Source organism: Eubalaena glacialis, chromosome 13, assembly GCF_028564815.1.
Source record: "Eubalaena glacialis isolate mEubGla1 chromosome 13, mEubGla1.1.hap2.+ XY, whole genome shotgun sequence".
NCBI classification, from domain to species: domain Eukaryota; kingdom Metazoa; phylum Chordata; class Mammalia; order Artiodactyla; family Balaenidae; genus Eubalaena; species Eubalaena glacialis.
Window position 1 is genome coordinate 94,724,889 of NC_083728.1, and position 19,459 is coordinate 94,744,347.

Genomic DNA, 19,459 nt, shown 5'->3' on the forward strand with positions numbered 1-19,459 from the left:
AGCCGCCTGGGCAGGCCTCCGGGGAATTATGCTGAGAGGAAATGCCGACCCCAAAGGGTTACCCGCTGTATGATGCCATGTACATGACAGCCTTGAAGTGACAAAATCACAGGAATGGAGCTCAGGTTGAGGTGGGAGGGACACAAGGGTCCTCGCCTTGATGGGACGTCCTGCATCTCCACTGGACCCACGTCCAGATCCTGGTCGAGGTTTGCACTGGAGTTTTGCAAGATGTCACCATTGGAGGAGACTGGGTACAGGGTACCCTGATCCCTCTGTGTGTTTCTATTAGAAGGGAAAGAGCCTGGGTGTCTAAGGGAGCTGGAGCATGGGGAAGGTGGGCAGGTGGGATGTGGGGAGGGGTCTGCATTCCACTAGAAGGGCAGGGAGGAGCCACTGGAGAGCTTGGGACTCTGGGGCGAGTCTGATTTATGCTGTGGAAGGTCCAGTGTAGTGAGTGGCCAGGGTTATCCTGCAGCTTCCCTAACCTGGCGGCGTTCCCAGGACAGGACAGGCGGGGGCAGAGGGGACACCCAGGCATCAGCAAGCCCTTAACACCTGAGCGGCACCCTTCCCTTCCCTACCCCAGCCCCTGTCCCTGCGCAGAGCTCTGCCACTTGCTGTGTGGCCTCGGGCAAGTCCCTCAACATCTCTGGGCCCCACCCATCCCTCTCTAAAGTAGCCTAGGAATGCAGCCCACAGTATATCTGGAAGAACGTAGTGGTCCCAGAGTCCCTCCCTGAACTGAGTGGACTCAGGTGGGGCTCAGGCAGGGCCGGGGCTGGAGCAGGTAGAGCAGCGGGCGCTGGGCGGTTCCAGAGCCAGCCAGTCTGGGTGACTTGGGGGTCCTGCGGGCCACAGGGGCTCAGACCAGATGGGTCCCTAGAGTCTGCCTTTTCCCATCCGAGTGTGGCTTGTCCCACATCCTGCCAGGAAGACTGTCCTGATGCCACCAACCGCGCTGACCTCTCTCTCCCCTCTGGACCTCTCTCGCCTCCTGGGTTGTGACCAATTTAGGAAGTCAGTGACTCACTTCTCTGCTCCAGCCCCGTCTCCCGTTGGGTTGAACATCTCCCTTCTTCCAGGGGTCATCTAGTCTGCTTCTAACTTGGGCTCCACAAGCAGGAAGGCCTTCTTAGTCTCTTAATCTGGGCCTGGAGACCCAATACCCATGGTGTGCTTGGGGGCCACCAAGGCCCTCAGAACCTTTTCATGGGTATTGCTTAACAAAGGTAGACCTAACATGTTTACAGTGGATTTTGAAGCCCACATGTGGGACTTTTATTCAGCCATGTAGAAGGTCATTGGGTTTGTCTCTGCTGCTCCCAGCAGGGGCCCACTCTAGCTGGATATCGGGTCTGCCTCTAGGACAGAGCCCTGTGGCATTCCACTGGAGAGCTCCCTTCCAGTTTAGACTGTGAGCCCCCTCACCAACCTCACTGGTCAAACATTCCTTTTTTTGGCGGTTGGAAAAATAAATCAGGCTGGTGTATTTCAGGAACGCACTGGACAACCAGCCAGGCAATCCCTGACCCCCTGTGCCGTGACGCATCAGGGCCAGCATACGGTGTGCTGGTCCTATTTCATATGAGCTCTGTGGTATCAGGGAAGTTCCTTCACTTCCCTGGGCCTCAGCCATCTCGTCTATAAAGTGGGACTAGTAATACTTGTTTCCCGGGATTAGCTGTGCCCGAGAGATGGGATCGTATGTGTAAAGCACTTAGCATGGGGTCTGGTGCCGAGAAAACACGCACAGATTTGGAGCTGCTGTTACGTAGACTGTCTAACCATGTCACACACATTGACGGTGATAACCAGGCCCCTGGCTTTACCCGGACGCGTGGGTCCTCATGCCTTGCATTCGCATCCTCTGGCTCCGGCTGGCTTCCCCTCTCAGGCTGCCTGGGGCCTGGCAGGCTCCTCCGCCCCCGCCCTGGCCGTCCTTCAAGACAGCTGCAGTGCCCCCTCCCCGATATGCCAGCCGGTGGTGTGTCCCCCCTGACCTTTCCTCCTGCTCCTGGGGCCGGGCTTCGAGGATGAGGGGACCCCAGTTTTGTGGAGGTGACAAACATGTCCCCAGCACACGCTGCTTGCCCTTGGCCCTGTTTGCAATCGCTGTGCCATGTCACCCTGAAGCCTGGAGCATAAGACCCACTCAGGCCTCTGCAGGTGGAGATTTGGGGCCGGGCCGGTGAGTTGGGCTCCTCCCGGCTCCCTGGAGCCAGGACCCCGGCTGCGAAGACCCCAGTGATGGGGGCGACTCGGTGGCTGACACTCTCCATTCCCTGGATGCACGCTGGGCCCTCGAGCGGAACCCGAGGCACTTGCAGGTGGCTGGGCTTCCGCGTGGCGTGGTGGCCTCAGTGGTCAGACGCCCACACAGCCCCGAAGCCTCCGGAGCAGCAACTCCAGCCAAGCAGGAGCCGGCCACCGCCTCCTGGGACATGGTGTCCTGAGTTACGCAGCGTCACCTCCACCGGCCCCCCTGGACTCAGGGAGGGGACATGGACCCCACCTCTGGATGGGAGAAGCGTCAGAGGATTTGCAGTCTTGTTTTGAACTCTCTGCTCTCTCCTGGTTGCCACAACTCGGTCCTGACCTGAACGGGCTTTGGTCAGGGTCAGCCGAGCACGTGGTGCTGTACCTTGTTGTGTCTCTACGTCCTTGGGATGGAGAGCCCTCCTACCGTTCCAGGGTCCCGCTGTGGGGGCAGGCCAGCTCCTCCAGGAGGTGTGTCTCCCCCGTGGTCCTGGTCCACACTGTCCCCCAGCCCCACGCACACATTAGGCACGCAAACGTCTGTTGAATGAATGTGTGATTACCTCTAAACCCAAACAAAAGCCCTTGCAAGGATCAGAATGAACTGAATTGCTCACTCGGGAGTTCCAGGAACCTTAGACAGGCGGGAATACTGAGAGCCAGAGGCGGAGCCGGGCAGAGAGGCCAGAGCCCAGGTTGGAGCACACGGGCCACCCCCCCCCCTCGCCCCCCAGACCCCCACGCAACCCTCCAAGCTGCCCAAGTCAGAAGAAAACGCGTTATTTTGCTTTTGGTAGGATTATCATTGTTTCCAAACACACTTCAGCTGATTTTTCATGCTTCAGAAGGAAAAGCCCCTAGCGAGCGGGCATACACGGGAAATCCTAGGAACTCCTGCTTCATTTTTTCTGTAGACTAAATAAACCATGACAGGAAAACGTCACTAATTTAGATAATCCCAGTGTAAATGCTCCAAATTAGCCAGTGTCCGTGGAGTTCCCACACCAGCGTTGTTCTTCTTCCTGGAGGGGTGGGGGTGGCCGGATGTTGCCCAAGGCCGTGGCCACACCCTGGGGCCTGGGTTTTGGATGCTCCGGAGCCATGAGGCTTTGGCCTGAGGGTTGGTTGGGAGGTGGGGCAGGGGGGCAGTGGCCGGGGCAGGGGGGCAGTGGCCAGAGCCTGGCCACCCCCCTCTGAGCTGGAGAGGTCACGCCATCTGGGCCCGCCACTTCCCGCTCGTCCTGGTCCTGGGCTGGCTGCCTCTGCCTCACTTGTCTCCAGCTCCGCGGCCACCCCCCAAAGTCCATGCCCTGTGGTCCTCTTGCCGCCGGCCTCCTGCTGGCTCCTGGCTCCCCCCTCCCTCCACAGAGCCCAGCCCCAGATGCGCCCCAGGGCGCCTGCAGACCCACCCTGCCCCACCCACCCCATTGCATCCGCCCTCGTCCTGGACCCCCAGCTCCTCCGCAGAGCTCGTTTCTCCTGCTCGCGCTCCCACCCCTCGCTGCCCCCCGCCTGCCCGGGGCCTGGCACCCAGCCACCCAGCCAGAGAATGCTGTGGCGTGAGAAGAACCAAAGGGGGAGTCTCGGGCCTTCGAGGTGGGTGTGAGTCCAGGACCACCGGCGTGAGTAGGGGGCAGGTTTCGAGCTTCTGTGGCCCTGATGCCCAGCCGCCTGGGGGGCAGGAGGGAGCTTCAGGGCTTCAGACTCCAGGACAGAGCTCTGGGAGGCCCAGAACCTTCTGGAATGGAATGCCCCTCCCGTGGCGTTGACACCCTCCTGTGCGGGACCCTCAGTTAGGGTCTCCGAACCCAGATGGTCGTGCTCATGACATAGGGTGTGAACTCCAGAGCCCCAAAGCATCCTCGGTGCCGGGAGGGGGATGGGGTCACCAGCTCTGGTCCTGGCCAAGGGTGGCCTGGACCACACACTGTCCCTGCGACCCGGGGGGCAGGTGCGAGGGCGGGGGACCCTGTGTCTGGGCCCCCTCCTTTCAGCGAGGAGCAGGAGGGTCTGATCACCGCCCATGGGGAGCGGGTGCCCTAGCACTGGGGCCCCAGGCCCTTCTGGGACCCTTGGGTGTCTGTGTCTGTTTCTGTGTCCTGGCAGGGGCGCCTTCGGACGCGGGCTGAGGGGCCCAGCGGACCCATCAGAACCCGCCTCACAGGAGGCCACCAGGAGGGGAGGCTGGTGCCTTCACTGCTCGGTTCACTCACTGATTCACTCACTCAGCCCTCAGTGAGCGCCCCCAGGGCCTGGCCAGGGCTGAGGGGGTTTCCGGGGTGGACCCCTCCCCATTCCCACTGTCCTGCTCTCGCCCCACTGGCACTGGGGCCCAGTGACAACTTAGAAGTGCCCTTGCTTTCAGGGGGATCCAGCCTCGAGCAGGCAACACCTCGACACAGAACGGCCACCTGAGCACAGCAGCTTGGCTTGCGGAACACGGGGCTGTGCCTGGCCCCGCTGAGCCCCTCAGGCCCGCCGCCCTGGACCTCCCCAGCAGCCCCATGGGGCCGTTCCCAGGTGGGGAAACGAGCTCAGAGAGGGGAAGTAAGGATGGCCGCCCAGCAGTGAGAGTCGACCGGCTGGGGACCGGCTAGGGGGCCGGGTAAGGCCTGGAGGGGTCAGGCTGGGCTGTGGGGCGTGCCTCCCAGAAGCGGTCTTCCCCGCCCGGAGGCTGGGCTGGGGGCCGGGCTCACGGCCCCTCCATCTCCGCTGCCGCTGGTCACCAACCCTCCTGTTCTGGTCTGGCCCCCACCCAGGAGAGCCAGCCAGGCCCCTCCTCAGGCGTCCCCTCACCACCATGTGGGGTACATGCCGAGCCGAGCAGGGAGGCCGGGAGGGGCAGGGTGGCGGGCGGTGACCTCCTGGGCCTCTGGGCCCTCCTCCCTGCCGGCCTGGTGCTGCGCTGGGAGGCCTGGGTGAACCAGGCCCGTCCTTGTCTGGGCCTCCAGGGCACAGCAGGGGCCACGGACCCGTCCACTCCCTCGTCCAGCCTGAGAATCTGGGAGCGCGTGGGGCCGAGGGGGGCCTGGCACGTTCCACTGAAAATACACACAGGTCGTTCCCACAACTCCACAAACGCTCGCTGTCGGGCCGGGGTCCCAGCGGCCGATCGGCAGATGGACCCTGCCCTCCGGGGGCCCTGCCCAGAGTTCTGACGGGCACAACGTTCTCTGGCTGGGCTCTGGCCACCCCGGGACGGCTCCTCAGAACCAAAGACACAGAACCCACTCTGGGAGCAGCAGGGGAGGGGCGTGGGGAAGGAGGGGTCCTGGGGATGGCGGAAGGGCAGGGCTGCACGGGAGGGAGGAGGCTGGCGCACGTGGACTCTGTCCTGCTCCCAGCACCTGTGGGCCACACCCCACCCAGCCCCCTGTTGGGGCCACAGACAGCGGAGGGAGACCATGGAAGCGGCCGGAGCTGGAGGCCGGAGGGGCCGCCCAGGTGAGGGGTGAGGAGGACCACAGAATGCGGCCGCAGGGAATCCCCACCACAGGCAGAGTCGCCCCTCCTCCAGGGAGGCCACCAGGAAAGCCCTTGCTCAGTTGCTTCCTGAAGCCGGAACACCTGCGAAGAGAGAGGACCGGAGGTGCAGGGGAGGTGGGGTCCTCTGCCTGGTTGATGCTGACCCCGTCACTGTCGGACCTGAGCGAGTGGGCCCTGTGCTGGGCCCTGGCTAAGAGGGGATGCTGAGAGGTGCCGCTTCCCTTCAGGCCTGGAGGGAGGTCCTTGGGGAAACCCCTCCCCTGGCTGAGAAGGTGCCCCCTCCCTCCCCGCCCCCGACTCCTGGGTGGCGGGGAGTCTGCGGATTCCCAGACCCAGTCTCTGGAGCCAGGTGGCTGCTCTGGCACCGCTGGGTCAGGAGGTGATGGGGGGCGATGGTGTTGGGGGGCGAGGGAAAGGGGGGACCGGAGAAGGCAGCGAGGGGGGACGGGGAGCGGAGGGGGGAGGCAGGGTGAGGAGAGGAAGCCAAAGGAGAGGGGGAGGCAGCAGAGGGGGAGGGGGAGGCAGAGGAATTGAAAGTACATTCCAGACGGGTGACACACAGCTCTGCAGTGCAGGGCAGGGAGGGGGGCTGGCGGAGCTGCCCTTCACAGGAAGGTCCCTGCGATCCAGCTCCCCTGAGAGGGAGATAAGATGGGTGGGGCCAGGCTGGAAGGAAAATTCCTGGCCTGGGGAGCCCTGCTACTGGCTGCCATCCTTCAAGGCTCTGCTCGAATGCCACCTCCTCCTTGAAGCCTTCTTGGATTCATCCTTGGCTCCCAGGATCAAGAGGAGCCACTGGGCAGCCTGGCTTCTTCTCCTCCCGACAGACCTGGGCTGGCCGGGAACTCGAGACCGTGTCCAGGCTGGTCCTCACACCGGCTGAGTGCCTAAGGGAGGGCCTGCCTGGGGTGTCCACTCTCGCCCACTGGCCTCCGTGGTTTCCTCGGGGCTGGGCGTTGCTGTCCGGAGCTTGACGAGCACTGGCTATTTTAGTGCCTCCCGTGACCCAGCTCATTTCTGCCACACCCTTTGGTGTCGGTGCTGACACCCCGTCTCCTCCTGCAGGTGGGTTAGCCCTCTACCCACGGGCCGGGCGGCAGGTAGGACAGGTGTGTGGGCTGCTCCCGCCTCAAACCCAGAGGTGGCAACGGGTGACCAGGGAATCAGAGCTGAGAGGGCGGGGGTCTTGGGGGGAACCTTCAGAAGAGTGATCCTGGCTGCCTCGGCCAGGCCCCTGGTCACTGCTTCCCTTGGGTCTGGAAGACGCAGGGCGCCCACTTCTCAGGCCGTGTGGTTTGTAGGCCCCTGAACTGCTCCTGAGAGGCCAAGGGGGTGCCCGGTGCTGAGGTTCCCCCACGTGCCGATGCCAGTGGGCACCTCTGAGTCAAGGAGGGCCCTGGTGATCCCCAATTCCAGGTGGAGTAGGGCTGGTCGGAGTCACCAGTGGATGTTGTGGAAACGACGGCGGCGACTTCCCAGGATAGGCCGTCGGGACGCCGCGGCTCCACCGGCCCTGGCCGCTCGCTCTGGAGGAAGCAGAACTGAGGCCTCCAGCCCACAGCCACGGAGGAGCCCCCCCTTCCCGTCAGGCTGACAGACAGAGCCACCAGCCGAGCTGCTCTGAGACCCAGACCTACGGGAGGGCCAGCTCCTCTCCCTAGGCCGTGCTTTCACTCTCTCAGTCTTGGGGTCACTTGCTCCGTGGGAATAGGGAGCTACAGCAGATGTTATCCTCCCGGGAAACTGAGGCCCGGGGGTGACATGACTTACACACCGAACACGCTCAGAAGAATCGGGGCCCGGATTCGGGCTGGGTCCCTGGGTGCTGAGCTGCCCTCACACAGGACCCTGCAGCCGCGCTGGAGTTCCGGGGTCCTTGTCAGACACTCGGCGACATCTGGAGGCCTCTCCCTGGCCACGTCGGGCCCAGCGGCCTGGTCTCGTGTCCGAAGGCCATGCGGCTCCCCGCATGTGTGTGGAAGAGCTGTGCGGGTCAGGAGGCCAGGCCACCTTTGGAAAGCGGGTGGTCCTGAGTCCCGGGATCTCTCAGGAGACAGAGTGGGGCCGGGCCGGGCCAGACCCCGAGGTCTGCGGATGGAAAGCCTTTCTGGGCTCCAAAGGCTGCCTCTCTCCATGGCATGCATCTGCCTCTGCCCACATCAGCTTTGCCAGAGGGAACCTGGTGGGGAGGACAGACTTATTTATAACCTGTTATCTGTGGCAGAGCCGTGTCCCCATCACCAAGGGCTGGACTCACCCCGGAGCCTGACCCAGCACTTAATTCTGCATGAGGGTGGGCACTGTTTAAGCATCTCCTGGTGGGCTTCTCCGTCCCGGAGCTTATTTGGGTAACTTTGGAGCAGAAATGACCTGGGCGGATTCACGTCTGAAAGGATCACTAATTAGCTGTGCAGACTGGGGGCGCTGGAGGAGGTGGGAGGGTGCACAGGATAAAGGGCAGGGGTGGGGCTGGGGCCAGCTCAGTGGCATGGACTGGGGACTGGTCAGGTTTCAGAGACGTTTTGAGGGCTGAGTTGACAAGGTTTCCTACCAGCTCAGACGATCCGTGCGAGAGAGAGCTCCCGGTCGGCTCTGAGACTCCTGGTCCCAGCAGCAGGGGGGATGGTACCCCCGGGAACCCAGAGGTGGGTCTGGGGGTTTGTCTTGGTTGGCTCAAGATTGACTCGTCTGTGGGGCTCCCAAGGGGAGGAGGTGCTGGATTGAAGGGCCCTGGGGTTCAGGAGGGGGCTCTGGGCTGGAGATCCCGCTGTGGAAGGGTCAGCGTGGAGGCAGCGTGGCAGCCCGTGAGGCTGGGGGGGCTGCCCAAGGTGGGGCGGGACAGGAAAGGCCCTGGACCCGCCAGTGTGCAGAGGTCGAGACTGGGCCTCTAGGGAGGACACTGCCCCCAGGACCGGCCTGGGGAAGGGGGCTCCCGTCCAGGGTAAGTGGGAGCTGGTGTCCCGGGCGCAAAGGGACCCTGCGGGGCTGCCGCTGTCCCCAAACCCAACAGGTGTGGCCCTGCTGCCCGCGGCTGCCCCGCCCAGGGCTCCTGTTGCAGGGCTGTCGGGGCACGGGGGTGGGGGGTGCTCTGTGCTGCTCACTGAGCGCCTGCTCTATACCAAGCATGGCGTCTATGCAAACAGCACCCTGTGCAACCCTCTCCATCACCGGCGGTGGGACACCGGCTGCGTCCGGCCACACGCACAGCTCCGTGCTGGACACGTCTCGGGCATCACCTTTAACATCTCGAATCTACTTCTGCTGTATTACCCACTCTGTCTTTGAGGCCAACAAGGCTCAGAGAGGGGAAGCACTTGCCAAACGTTGCACAGCCGACAGGGGTGGAGCTGTCCTCGAACCTAGGACTGGCTGCCCGGGCCCTGGGCCTGGGCTCTGTCCTGCCTACGATGTAACTGCCCCCGAGGCCCCACGGCGGGGGGCGCATGGAGGTGTCCAGAGGCTGCGGGGCCTCCTCCACACCCCAGGGGTGCCCGCAGGTCACAGCAGGACAAGGATAAGACTATCTGGCGTACTTTGCTCTCTCCTGTTGAGAAAAACAGCTACAGACGAAGAGGCCTCCTCCAGCCGTCACAGGCCGGGCCCCAGCCACCTCCCCTCAAAAGGGCAGCCGCATGTCCAAAGGGAGAAGGAGGTAGTCAGCATCGCTCTGAGCAGAGGTGTGAGCGCCAAATTCCAACGCCCCCTCCCAGGGTGCTCCAGGGGGCCGGGTTCAGAGGTCGCCCAGCCAGGGCAGGGCAGCGCCCCTCAGGGAGGCTGGGTGCAGGCAGGGGGTGTGTGGTCTCATCTACCTGGGGGCTAAGGGTGACCCAAGGAGTCCTGGGTACTTGGTCCAGCCTGGCCAGTGGGATTTGGATGTGTCCACACCCCTGGCTACAGTCAGCGTCCCAGACGCTGAGAAGTGTGGGGCTGGGAGGGTATCGGCGGGTGCCGCCTTCCACTGAGGAGAAAGTGGGAGATGAGCCTCTTGATCCAGCCACACCTGAAACTGCTCACTTCTGGCCCAGCAGTCACCTTCTATTTCCTTGGGCATTTTGCGTTGGGTCCTTGTCATAAGAGTTCTGATCTAAAGAATTGGAAGGGGGGGCGGGGCTGGGCTGTGACTTCTCTTCCTGTCTGGAAACTGTCACATTCCGGGAAATGACAGGGAGTGGGGGGGGCCTCCTGTTGGGCCCCTGACCCAGGACTTCCCTGACAAGGACAAAGGAGGTCTCCCCGCCCACCCCCTCCCTTCTGAGTCGCCAGGCCAGAGTCTGTGCACGAGGCCTTTTACGGGTCTTGTCTGCGATCCGGAGCCCTACGTGTGCAGGGGAAGCTGTGTGCGGCTGGGTCCCCGTGTGGCAGCTGAGAGGGGTGGTATCTTCACGTCCCACACACCACGCACGTGTCCCCTGAGTGGAGGGGTCACAGTCGTGACATTGACTGGCCATCTCTGTCCTGTTCAGGCTGACGGAGGAGCGCCTTCTCGCAGCCACAAATCGTGCACAAGACTTGGGGGGGGCTTCCTCCGTTCTCGCTGCCTCCTTCCTTGCCACCCTATTTCCCCCTCCCCCTCTCCTTCCTTCTCTCCTGCTGCCCTCCCTGTCCCCTCTCTCCCCGTCCCCTCCTCCCCTCCCCCCACATCTTGGTCTCCCCTCTCCTCCCCAGGCCTCCTGGCCTCATGGAAGCCGCCTTCCACGCCCCCAGTTGCTTCCCCTGGGGCGTGCCCAGTGGGCCAGGCCTGCGTGTGGAAGCCTCTTTTACAAGAAAGTCCTTTGCCCCAGACCTCACTTGGCCCCGGAGGGCAGGGGTGGGGACATCCCGGCTGCCCCAGCCAGAGGACACCTGCCCCCAGGAGGACTCGTTGAGCCACCCCGGCCCAGACCAGCCCCGTCCAGCCCCGTCCCTCCCCCAGAGGCCAGCCCACCAGGCCAAGGGCGCTGCCGCAAGGCAGCCCTTCCCTCCCACGCCAGGCCGGTGGGAACGCGGCCAGGCTGACGGCACGGTCGCAGGACAAGAGGCCACGATGCTCTCGGGGTCTTTACGTTACTTCTGCATTTTCTTTCCACAACAGCCCTAGAACCGAAGTATCATCGTCCTGTTTTCCCCGATGGGGAAACTGAGGCTTGGAGCTGTGATATGATTTGCCCCGTCACAGGGTCAGCAAGAGGCTGAAGCCAGGCTCAGCTGGCCCTTGGATGGCTGTCCAGGGCTGGCAGTTTGGATGAGGGGAGGGCTTCCTGGAGAAGGAGGGCCACCTGGCAATGCTGTCAGTTCAGAGGGAACTCGAGGCCCAGGTAGGGTGGGGACCTGCCAGCCCCCAGCCCAGAGCCATGGCTTCTGATTCCCACACATCTCTTTTCAAATAGAAGCGACTGAGTTTCTTAGACAAGAATATTAATCATCGCAGGCCTGGACGTTGGATGAAAAGATGCCAGACAAGCAGCCCTGCCCCCCGCCAACCTCATGGACCATGCTGCATCTCTGCTAACGCTTAGAAAATCAGGGCGCCAGGAATCCCACTACTGGGCATCTACCCTGAGAAAACCGTAATTCAAAAGGAGTCATGTACCACAATGTTCATTGCAGCTCTATTTACAATAGCCAGGACATGGAAGCAACCAAAGTGTCCATCGACAGATGAATGGATAAAGAAGATGCGGCACATACATACAATGGAATATTACTCAGCCATAAAAAGAAACGAAATGGAGGTATTTGTAGTGAGGTGGATGGAGTTAGAGTCTGTCATACAGAGTGAAGTAAGTCAGAAAGAGAAAAACAAATACGGTATGCTAACACATATATATGGAATCTAAAAAAACAAAAAAAGGTTCTGAAGGACCTAGGGGCAGGACAGGAATAAAGACCCAGATGTAGAGAATGGACTTGACACGGGGAGGGGGAAGGGTAAGCTGGGACGAAGTGAGAGAGTGGCATGGACATATATACACTACCAAATGTAAAATCGATAGCTAGCGGGAAGCAGCTGCATAGCACAGGGAGATCAGCTCGGTGCTTTGTGACCACCTAGAGGGGTGGGATAGGGAGGGTGGGAGGGAGACGCAAGAGGGAGGAGATATGGGGATATATGTATATGTATATATATAGCTGATTCACTTTGTTATAAAGCAAAAACTAACACACCGTTGTAAAGCAATTATACTCCAATAAAGATGTTAAAAAAAAGAAAGAAAGAAAGAAAATCAGGGCGCCCAAAACCCGGCAGGAGAAAACATGGGTGAGAGTGCAGGACACATCACCGGAGCTTCCACGTGGCAGGAAACCGTCCTCACAGCCACCTGAAGGAAGGATGCCGTTTCTAACCAGAGGGGAAGGATTAAGAACACACAGTCTGTTCACACCTGGGGTTTTAGGTTGTTTCCTACTTTTGCTTTTTCAAGTTGCTCTGCCCTGAACCCTTTAGTCTGTGGCCGTTCTGTATCTGGGTCATTTTCTTAGGCTAGGTGCCCAGACGTGGGATTATGGGGTCAGGGACCATGGCCACTTTCACGGCTCCTGATCCAAGTGGCCGCCAGCTCTGACCGCGGCCAGCAGCCGCTGGGAAAGCAGCTCCCACGGCCCCTCCCCTCCTGCTTGGTGTCCTCCCCCCCATGGGAAACAGCGGACCCTGGGCTGCGTTTTCATTGTTGGCCGGCAGTAGAGTGTCTCCATGAGTTTGTCCCCATGTGTCGCTTTTGTGCATCTTCCCTGGTCTTCTGACGAGAGAACATGAGCAAAGAGACCCCGGCCGATGATGTGTTTTAAAGATTTGGCTGATACACTTATTCTGTGCAGATGAAAATACACAGGGACAGTGGAAACATGATTATAACACACAACTGAAGGATTCCCTTTGTTCAGGTTTTTAAATTTTTTACCCGTTTTCAACTTCTATACTGTCAAATCCGATAGTCCTTTTTGACCTTTAAAAATGTGACACATAGCAAATGTGATTTGTTCTATGTCTTCTAGAGCTCTGAAAGTTCTCTGCCTTCTAGAAGTCTGATCAACTATGGGAAAACTAGAAAATACGAATTAGCATTTTTTCATAACTTTCATTTTGAAAAATTTCAATCTTACAGAAAAGTGGTAACAATAGTACGAGTGGCTGGGTACCCTTCACCTGCATTAAGCACCCACTTGCTCTCCCCACCTGGGCTCTGCCATCCATCCACCTGTCATCTACCACCCGTCTCCCCCACTAGGTATCTATGTATCTTCCATATATGTATGTATATACATATGCATCTATCTATCTATCCATCTATCCATCCATCCATCCATCTATCCATCTATCCATCTATCATCTGTCACTTCCACTCCCCACTCCTTGAACCATGTGAAAACAAGCTTCGACATCCTGACTCTTTGCCCCAGGTACCACGGGTCTCCCAAGGACAAGGAAGTCCTCCTGCATTACTGTGACACCATCACCACACCTAGTAGTTTGACTTGGATACAATAATGTAATATTTCTCCGGTGGACGCAGTTATGTCCTGAGAGCTGCTTGCTGGTCTGGACAGAGGAGCCAGTCCAGGACCGGGCGCCGAGCTGACCGTCCTGCCTTTTTAACCCCCGTCGGCCCCAACAACTCGCTCCCTGTGTTCTCTTCATGACAATGATATTTCTGAAGGGTCAGGAGCAGGTGTCTGCTGGACCCTCTCTGAACCTGGGTGTGTCTCCCCCTCCTCAAGGCAACGGTTTTGGTGAGAACGCTGCAGGGGAGGGCGTGGACCTCCACCAAGACACACGTGGCTGAGTTTGTTCCAAAGCGTTTGTTTAACAATTTCTCAATCCATTGAAATGTATTTAGTGGCGAGGGGCAGTGAGGGTTTAGTCAGGTAGTTTCTCTAAACTGCCCCAGTGGCATTTAATAAATAACCCTTTCAATTCCTCTAGAACAGTCTTTTCTGGGCTCTGTATGTTCCCACCCTTTTGTCCTGAGAGCCACGCTGTTCTGATTATTCCAGCTCTATAGTATTGAACCTTCCTTCTCACACTCACAGCCCCTGCTCTTCTTCATTCTAGAAGTTTCTGTGCTCACCCCTCAGCCCTGCCTCTACAGGCCACTTTGACTCCTTGCTCCCTGTGAGCCGAGGTCACCTCTGTGTGGATTCCACCAGCTCTGGTCTGACTTGTGTCTTCTGCTCCAGGGAGGTGCTGGCTTCCCCGACGTGGGAAGCCTTTGCCATCCAGTGAGCCCATCTCTCTGGAGGACACCATCTCACCGCCTTTCCTCCAGGAGGCCTGGAAAGCCAGTGAGGCGTGTCCCCGCCTTTCCGTGAGCCCCAGGCTCTGACCTCTGCCTGGGGCGGGGGGGGGGGGCGAGCCCTGTCAAATCTGAAGGCCAAGGGGGAGTGTGGGCCCCTCCCACCCCATCCACAGTCAGGACAGAGGGACAGGGCCTGCAGGCGGCCCCCAGGGAAGGAGATGTGGGTTAGCTGTGGGTTCAAGCCAGGTGGTCAGCCAGACGTGAACCCTTGGAATTCATATCCAAGATGCAGGGACTTGGCCATGAGTCCTGAAGACCCTGGGAGTTGGTGGTGGTGGGGGGAGCAGTTAGCTGCTCTGGCCTGGCAGGCTGGCAGGTGGTCGGTGGTCAGTAGAGTTTCTGTTTATGTCCCTACATGTTGTGTCCCCGCCCACAGCCTTCCAGTGGCCTCTGTTCCCCTAGAACAAATCCACATCCCTAACTTGGTCTTAAGGCCTGTGTGACCTGCCCACTGCCCACCTGTCCCAGCTCATGCCCTCTTACCACCCCCCCTTGTTGGTCCTCGACAAACCAAGCCGGTTCCTGCCTCAGGGCCTTTGCACAGGATGCTGTGACCTCTGCCTAGAATGCTCCATCCCGATCTTCTCACCACTGGCTCCTTTTTTTTTTTTAATGAAATAGCTCTTTTTATTTATTTATTTTTAATTAAATAAAGCCCATTGTGGTGTGTGGGCTTCTCATTGCAGTGGCTTCTCTTGTTGCAGAGCACGGGCTCTAGGTGCATGGGCTTCAGTGTTGCGGTGTGTGGCCTCAGTAGTTGTGGCATGCAAGCTCTAGGGTGCGTGGGCTTCAGTAGTTGTGGTGCATGGGCTTAGTAGTTGTGGCTCGTGGGCTTAGCTGCTCCGGGGCATGTGGGATCTTCCCGGACCGGGGCTTGAACCCGTGTCCCCTGCATTGGCAGGCGGATTCTTAACCACTGCGCCACCAGGGAAGCCCCGCACTGGCTCCTTTTCAAACAGGCCTTCCTGACAACCCCAGATTCCTGACCTGGAAGAGTGTACACTTACTTGTCACTTGCTTATTGCTCCCTGAAGAGACTGTGTGTTCCGTGAGGGCATCGTGTTAGCGCTGTGTCCCCGTGCCGCGCCCAGTGCCTGGCACAGAATATCTGGTGCGTGAACGAGTGAATATTTCTTCAAGTGGCCCTATGAGTTGGCTGTTACCCAGAGGAGGCAGCTGAGGCTCCGAGATGCTAAAGAGTTTGCTCAAGGTCATATGGCAGATGAGGCAACGGGGGGTGGGCAGAGCAGACCCCCAGCTCTGCTGGTCTCCAGGTCCTTCAGGGTTTCCAGGGCAGGACATGCCCCCCCCCCCCGCCCCCTACACTCACACTCACCTGCTTAGCTCTACCGAGTAGATATGAGCTCCGGGTGTCTAGACCAGCCTTGTCCAGTAGAAACGTCATTAAAGCCACATGCGGAATTTAAAATTTTCTAGTAAACACATTAAACAAAGGAAAAACACACGGGTGAAATTAATTGCAATCATACAGTTTACTGAACTCAGTATGTCAAAATCTTATCATTTCAACAGGTAATTAATGGAAAAATTATTAACGAGAAATTTTACACTCTTCACTTTCATACCAAGTCCTGGAGGCTGCATGTGTTTTACACGAACAACAGCACATCACAGCTCAGACCGGCCATGTTTCAAATGCCGAATGGCCTTGCGTGGCTAGTGGCTCCTGTCCTGGACAGTCCAGATCTGGCCTCGGTTCCTGAAGCCCCCCCAGTGCCCCTTCCCGTAGGTCTTCATTCACAATATAGCCACAAAACGATTGCGGGCTCGTATGCTATTTAAAACTTCATTGCTGTTTGTGTATTTAAAAAGGAAAATAAAAATCTTTAATGGAGAGTTAAAATCAACATTGAGAATGCCCTCCTGGGCTGCTGGCTGGCTCATCTCCCTTTCTGGGGAGGCTGGACTGGAAGGGCCTGATCCCGAGCCGGGGCCTGGGGCGGCCTGAGATGATGACTTAATTAACACCTGCCCGGCACTTTCGATCTTCAAGGAGAGGTGCCCACTCAGCTGAGGCTGCTCCTGGATTAATTGCCCTGAACCAAGAAATCCTTGCCCAGAGATAAAGGGAAATGTGCTGTTTCGTCATTACAAGTTGTTCTGAAATCTGCTCTGGCACCAGGCAGAGGCCTGGGTCTGGACGCCCAGCTGGCCCCCACCTGCACCACCCAGATGAAGGCAGCTGGGCGGCTGTGCCCTTGCCTCTGGGCACCAGGCCCTGCAGGTGTGCGCAAGGCTGCTGCCTTCCTGGGCAGGAGGCTCAATGGCGGGGGGCAGCCGTGCATGGTGAAGTTATCGGCCCCCACTTTTCAGATGAGAGAACAGACTCAAGGCAGTGCAGGGACAAACCACCCCAACAAGGCCAAGGTCAAGGGGCAGAGGGCAGCTAGAGCACCTTGGGACTGGGGATCAGGTGGACGTGGGCTCCAGTCCTGGTGCCTTCACTGCCAGGTGGCCACATCATCCTTCATGCCTGTCTGAGAAGTGCAGGACAAGCCGGCCTGAGGGTCCCCTCTGGAGCACTGGGAGAGCTCGTCCAGAGCAGCCACGGCCCAGGAGCGACCGCCTGGGCCAGCGTTCTGCGGCTGTGGGCAAACGCCTGACTTCCTGGTATCTGTCAAATGGGAGGTGGGGCAGCTCTCCACTCCTAGGGGTCACTCAGGGACCGAGGTGCCCAGTAGGTATTAGTCATGACTCCCACTGTGAAAAAAATGATGAGAGCAATAATGGAGCGCCGGCTGGTGCCAGGTCCCAGGCAGGCACTGCACGGGGCAGAGCGGGAGTGGGGTGAGGGGGGCTGTAGGGTGAAATGGTGGCTGCGCACCACCAAGTGCTGGGCTGGCTGACAGGTCCTTAATGAAGCCCCCCACCACCACCTCTGAGGAACGGCCAAGGCCCTTCCCTCTCCTCCCAGGGTGCGGGGGCCATGGGCGGTGCCCGAGGGACCCCAGCGAGGGGCAGAAGGCCAGACAGTCACCCCGGCTGCGCCGGGAGCCCCCCTCTGCACCTATTCGGAGCACCTGACTCACCTTAATTATAGGTCCGCGGCACGTCGGGGCGCGCCGGGGACGCCCGAGATAGCCCGGAAGCACCGGCTCCGGGGGCGACCGGACATCCCGGGCAGCCAGGTGCGCCTTCACCGCCCACCAGCACCTCCCCCCGCCACCCGCGGAGCTCCCCGCAGCGCCCCCTTCTTCCGCCAGGGGCCCTCTGGCTGGCCTGGGGGCGCCCGCTGCCTGCCCGGGTCACGTGTCCCGGGTCTGGGGTCCGAATTGTGTGTGTGTGTGTGTGTGTGTGGCGGCGGGGGGCGGGGGGGGGCACGCGGGGCGGGGAACTGGTCGGGGGTCCGAGCCGGCCTCCCGCCCTGGGCGGGGATGCCCCGCGGAGCCTGGAGCGCCGCGCCCACGCGCTCAGCACCGCCGCCCACGCCTCCTCCGACTCCAATGTATATTTAGCCTCTTTATCAAATGTTTGCAGTGAACCGTGTGAACCGCCTAATAGCGGCTGGAAGTGAAACTCGATTCCCGGACAGAAGGGAGCATGTGACCACGCCTGAGCTGCAAGGATCGCCGACAGGGGCAGGTGCTGGAGCCCCCGCGCGCCCGGCCTCCGGAGTGAGGTCCCCTCTCCCGCCGAGCATCCGAAACCGCCTTCCCACTTAGCCCCCTTCTCCAGAGATGAGGACGCCAGAGTGTGAAACGGGGAGGGGTGTCGGGGAGAGGTGCCAGGGCCGGGGAGTCCACGCGTGCGTGGGTTCTCATCCAAGTTGGTGACCTCTTGGTCAAGACAGTCCAAGGTCTAGGAAACAGCTTCTAGGGATCTATTTCTGCCAGTTTCTTCCGAGGATCCGGGGGGAGGGTGGGGCGGGCTGGGTTGGGGGTCCCTGTCCCACCCCAGGGCAGGCCTTGGTGCGCCAACGCGCGTCGTGCCCCGAGTCTCCCCCCAAAGCGGCTGTCGCGCGGCTGCACAGGTTTGTGCCACCCTCGCGCAGCCGCTGTTGTCGTGGTCGCTATGACGACGCGCCGCGGTTTTATTTTTAATAGCGGCCAGCGATTAGAAGGATGCCGGCGCCGCCCCCCCGCAGCTCTCCAGGCCCGGTGGTGGATGCACCCAGGCCTGCCCCTTTCCCCGCCTAGCTTTGGCTGGAGCTCCCGTAGAAGGCGGCCCCCCTTTCCGCGTTCCCAGATCTCCTCTCCTCCGCCCCAAACTCGAACTGAGAGCCCCTGAACTGCCAGGCCGGGATGGGGCACAGAGGGAATCGCCCATCGAGGTTTGCTCAAAGGTGGCGGGACACCCAGGAACCAGCGAGCCTCTGTACAGAGGTTAGAGCCAGAAGGGCCCCTGCCCCCGCGCCCCCGCAATACAAGGTGACCTTTCCTCTTTCATTCCCACACCCACTATCAAACCGAGTCCTTTCATCCCAAAGAAGTGTCCTCGGGTCCCCTCTGCCTGCGAGGAGCCCGAGGCTCAACCAGACGTGATGCAGCCAACTATCAGGATGAGTAAGCCACGGAGGGCTCTGCTCGGGGTGCAGCCTGTCCTGGCAGTGTGCTTTTGGCGGCCTTCCAGAAACCGTCCAGTGGTCTCCCTCCGAAGCAATGGAGGTCCACCTGGTTGGACAGGGGCTGGCTCTAACGTGCTTCTACACGGTTCCAAGGTTTCCCTAGTTCTGCCTCGGTCATCCTTCATCCTGACCCCTGAAAGCGCGCTTGACGGGGGAGGTCGCAGGTGGGGCTACGGTAGACGAGGCAGGTGCGTTGGGGGGCTGCAGGTGTGTGGAGGCCAGTGGAAGAGCGCTGGTAGCCCCAGCCCACTGGGAATCGCAGGAGGGGCCCACCCCTCCCCCCAGGAATTCGGGGGAAGGCGAGCGCCCCCCAAGCGCCCACTGGACTCCGCCTTTGAAATGCCAGAGCCGGCCGAGCCGAGGATGAAAGACCGCCTGCGGGGCTGCGCCTTTACTGCCTTTGGCGGGAGGGCGGCCGCGGCGGGCAAGGGCCTAATCCACAGGATGGGGGCGTGGGGGTGGAGGGCTAGGGCGGGCGGAATTCTCCGTCGGCCACCCACCGCTCGGCAGTCTCCTAGCCTCTAACGGCCTCGCCGTCTAGGTTCGGGGTCGCTTGGCCCGTCACCCCTCGAGCCCTGATGCCGGGGCTCGTCCGCCCCCTCGAGGGACCCGCCGCCGGGGTGCGATCCCGCCAGGTCTAGGCAGGCGGAATCTACCCAGCCCGGCGCATCGCCCTTTGGTGGCGGGGGAGCCGTCCGGCCCAGTTCAGGCCTCGGCCTCCCTCGCGTCTCTCCCCCGCATCGCTCTGTGCGGCGCCGCGGCCGGAGGTGGCGCTCTGTGCGCCCAGCGGATCCCGGCGCGGGAGGCTCAGACTCCCGGGTGCCTCATGAGCGGCTCTTTTCTTTTCCTTGCCTTC